The following is a 4,207-nucleotide window of genomic DNA, read 5'->3' as shown; positions in this document are numbered from 1 at the left end:
GCCCCCTCCCCGTTGCTAAGGCCTCTGTTGCCTGGTTACCGGGAGGCCCAGGCCGTCAGCCTCGTTCCAACTCCGCCGTTCTAGCCGGGGCTGCCCTCTCTCTGGTGCGGCTTGGGCGTCCCGAGCCCAGCGAGCGCGGGAGCAGGAGAGGCAAGGCCACCCCTTACAGTTCTTGAATACAGTTGCCGTATGAAAAAAGGCTCCAAATACTTTGTTGGCCCCAAAGCTGGCAGGTGAGTACTTCAAATTGAAAAACAATTCCAAGCACAACTCCAACTCCAATCCGTCTCCCAAATCCATTTCCTTCACCCAACAAAATTTACAGAACCGACCGACCTCTAGAAACAACTCCAGAGCGAAAACAAATAAATAAGTAAGTAACTTCCGTTTAGGTTAATATGTGTAACTGGAAAAGGCTAGTCAGTAAGCATAGAGGACAGGCTGCCTCTGATCTCAAGCTACTGAGGAGAATCGTTATCAAAATGTTAGCATTTTTTTCTGAGGTGAGGGGATTATGGACCACTTTTGTTTTCTTCTATTTTGCTGGTCTGTATTCCCAGCAATGAGTATGTATTACATCCATAATAAAGTTTTTTTTTGTTTCGTTTTTTGTTCTTTTGCGGTACGCGGGCCTCTCACTGTTGTGGCCTCTCCCGCTGCGGAGCACAGGCTCCGGACGCGCAGGCTCAGCGGCCATGGCTCACGGGCCCAGCCGCTCCGCGGCATGTGGGATCTTCCCGGACCGGGGCACGAACCCGTGTCCCCTGCATTGGTAGGCAGACTCTCAACCACTGCGCCACCAGGGAAGCCCTGTTTTTTGTTTTTTAACATGCTGAGAAAGGCAACAACCCTGGGAGAAGATGAGGCTGGACCGGGATCAGAAGTGTTCTGATTCAGAAGTAGCTGCTCCTTGCATCTTATTACATCACCGTCGCCTGTTTTAGGAGCAGAGTAGAGGGACAGAGGACAAATACACGATGGCAGTTATGGCTTCACCCTCGCCCCTGCCTGGGGAGTCAGAAGAAGGGGGTCAGATGGGGCTTGTGATATGACAGTGCCCCTGCTCTCTGCTTCCTCCTGACACTGGTTGTGCAGGTCGCTAGGGTACCACTGTTCCCGCTCAGCTTTGGGCAGGTTACTTCTCTCCTCGTCCAACCATATCTACTCCAAGATGGCTGTGAGGATTAGATGAAATAACATAGGTAAAGCATCTGGTATATTCCACCCGCCTCTCTCTCTCTTCTAGAAATCTCTTCACCCATCCTGTACTTGGCACAAATGTTTCCTCTCAAACAAAACCTAAAGAATTGGCTGGTGTGACTATGCCGGGGAGGGTTAATTTTATGTGTCAACCTGACTGGGCCAAGTGATGCTGGGAGAGCTTGTAAACATTATTTTCGGGGAGCGTCTCTGAGGGTGTTTCTGGAAGAGATTGGCATCTGAAGTGGGAGAATGAGTAGAGCAGATAACTCCCATCAAGGCAGGTGGGCATGATCCGATCCACTAGGGTCCTGAATAGAACAAAAAAGGCAGAGGGAAGGTGAACTTGCTCTCGTTTCGAGCTGGGACATCCATCCTTTCCTGCCCCCTGGACATTGGCGCTTTTGATCCTCAGGCCTTTGGACCAGCTCTCCTGGGTCTTCAGCTTGCAGACAGCAAATCATGGGACTTCTTGGCCTCCATAATCATGTGAGTCAATTCCTTTGATATCTATGTTATATAAATATCTATATACAAATATGAATATATCTAAAATATATTTTAAATAAAAATATAGTATATATAATGTATAGTGATATATTAATATTTATTGTATGGTGTATAATATAAAAATATTTTAAAATCTACATAAATATAATACATAGTATAAATATAAATTATATTTAAATATACTTGTATTATAACATAAGTATAAATATAATATATATATGTAAATACTATTGGTTCTGTTTCTCTGGAGAACCTTACTATAAAAACCATAAACTGGGCTTTATTCAACTGCCATGGTAAGAGCCATGCTGCTAAGGGGCTTTTGCATTAGAAACATGATGTCACCACCTCCTTGAGATGGAAGATGCAAACAAAACTTGACCAAGTTCTCATAAAACTGTGTGCACTTGCTGTCCAGTTTGCCTGGAGTGCAAATTTCTTCTGTGTGACATTCTATCTTATATTCATGAGGTTATCTATTGTGGGCCCCCCCAGTGGATTGTAAGCTCATTTGAGTTCCTCACCACTGTACTCCTGGTGCCTGGAACAGTGCCCGTCTCAAAGGAAGCACTCAATTTATAATTGTTTGATGAAGGAATGAATGAATGCTAATAGCTAATGTTCATTAGGCAGTTACTATGGGCCAGACAGTGTTCTAAGTGCTTTTACATTCTGTATGCATATTCAGTTGTTGCCTTGAACCCAGGCCACTATCATTATCGGCCCCATTTCATAGGTGTGCTAAGTAACTTGCCCGTGTTCTGACTTGGTGTAAGAGGCAGAACTGGATCTCACCAAGATGGTGTGATTCTATAGCCCAAGCTCTTAGCCACTCTGGTGGTGGCTGGTGTGGTCGCTGGACCAGCAGCGGCAGCATCTCCTGGAAACTTGTTAGAAATGCTCATTATTCTTCCCCCCCCACCCCAAAACCACTGAATCTGAAACTCTAGGGGTGGGCCCAGCTCTCCGTGTTGTAACAAGCCCTCTAGGGGATTCTGATGCGCTCAAGCTTGAAAACCACCGCCTTATATTCTACTGCTTCTTAGTCTTCGAGCTCCTCAGGACTTCACTTTCTAAGAAAAAGAATGGGTACTAAAATGAGTTTTCTGGAAAAACAAAGGTGTCCTAGTAAATGTTATTTGTGTGTGGTTTTGCTTCTGTCTGTTTTGCTATTAACTGAAGGTATAGTTCTTTAGGCAACTTAATATCTCTTTGGACCTCAGTATTGGCATTCGTAAAATGGGTGGGGCTGAACTAGAGAGAGGGTTAATGTTAAAAGCACCAGAGGATTTTTTAAAATTCCAGTGCCAGAAGTCCAGCCAGACCAATTAAATGTGGCCTGGGGGTGTGACCCGGCAGTTGGCATTATAAAAGGTTCTCAGTTGATTCTGATATTCAGCCAAAGTTGAACTACTGCCCTAGGCTAAGCCAATCACAGCAAACCTAGTCCCCTGATTGGCTTAAAGTGTGAGCCTGTGATCCAGTTCTGCCCAATGAGATGTAAGAGAGAGTGGTGGTGGAGGGAAGGGGCATGTGGGAAACTTTTCTCATTACTTTGCCCATCTTTGCACTAGATGATCTTTAGCTTTTCTCCCAGTGACAAAACTCTATCACTTTAAAGAGAAAGAGGGAGAGAAGACCTGAGTTCCAAGCTCACATGTCTTACAAGTAGCCTGAAGTTAATATATAAAGGAAGAGGGTTGGTTGGACACTATGCCCTGCCTCAAGGGGGCAGAGCTTATACATGAAAGATTTAAGCAGAAAAGGATTGTAGCAATGAAATATTGGCTAGCTCACAGTCAGTTAGAATTCTGGAGACCCCGCTTGGAAAATGGAACAGAGACAGGCCGTGGAACTGAAACCATGGTCAAAATTACTCCATGGAACGATACTAGTAAGAAAATTGTTTTTGCTGCCGACTTTCAGAGGCTACTGCCCGCCCACCCCACGCTGACCCTACAAACTGGATGTTGCTTTAACCATGTCTGCTGTCAGAAAGAATTCAGTTCTCTCCTGTACTAGAGTCTTCCTAAAGCTAGTGCCACATTAGAAACCTGGGGAGGGACTTTCCTGGGGATCCAGCGGTTAAGACTCCACGCTTCCACTGCAGGGGGCGCAGGTCCGATCCCTGGTCTGGGAACTAAGATCCTGCATGCCGCGTGGTATAGCCAAAAATTAAAATAATAATATTAATAATAAAAAATAATAAAAATAAAAACCTGGGGAGACATGCCTAATTGGCCAGGCCTGGGTCACATGCTAGTAAGTACCAGGTATATAGCTTGAGTAGTGGGAAGAGACATCTGCCTGCCACCAAGACTTGTGAACTGGTGACATCCCTGAATATAGGAGAGGGATTGCAGCCATAAGGATCACAACTGTCCACTACACCAGTACTCAGCCGTGAGGGACAGCAACCAAATGGTGCCAGCTCTTCTGATTTTTCAAGAGAAACCAGAAACTGGGATTTGTATGTGAAATTCTTGTATGGTAAACA

Source organism: Aethalodelphis obliquidens, unplaced genomic scaffold (assembly GCF_003676395.1).
Source record: "Aethalodelphis obliquidens isolate GAN/ISIS:26980383/991018 unplaced genomic scaffold, ASM367639v1 scaffold28, whole genome shotgun sequence".
NCBI classification, from domain to species: Eukaryota; Metazoa; Chordata; class Mammalia; order Artiodactyla; family Delphinidae; genus Aethalodelphis; species Aethalodelphis obliquidens.
The sequence above is the reverse complement of the archived record's forward strand: the minus strand, read 5'-3'. Positions refer to the sequence as shown.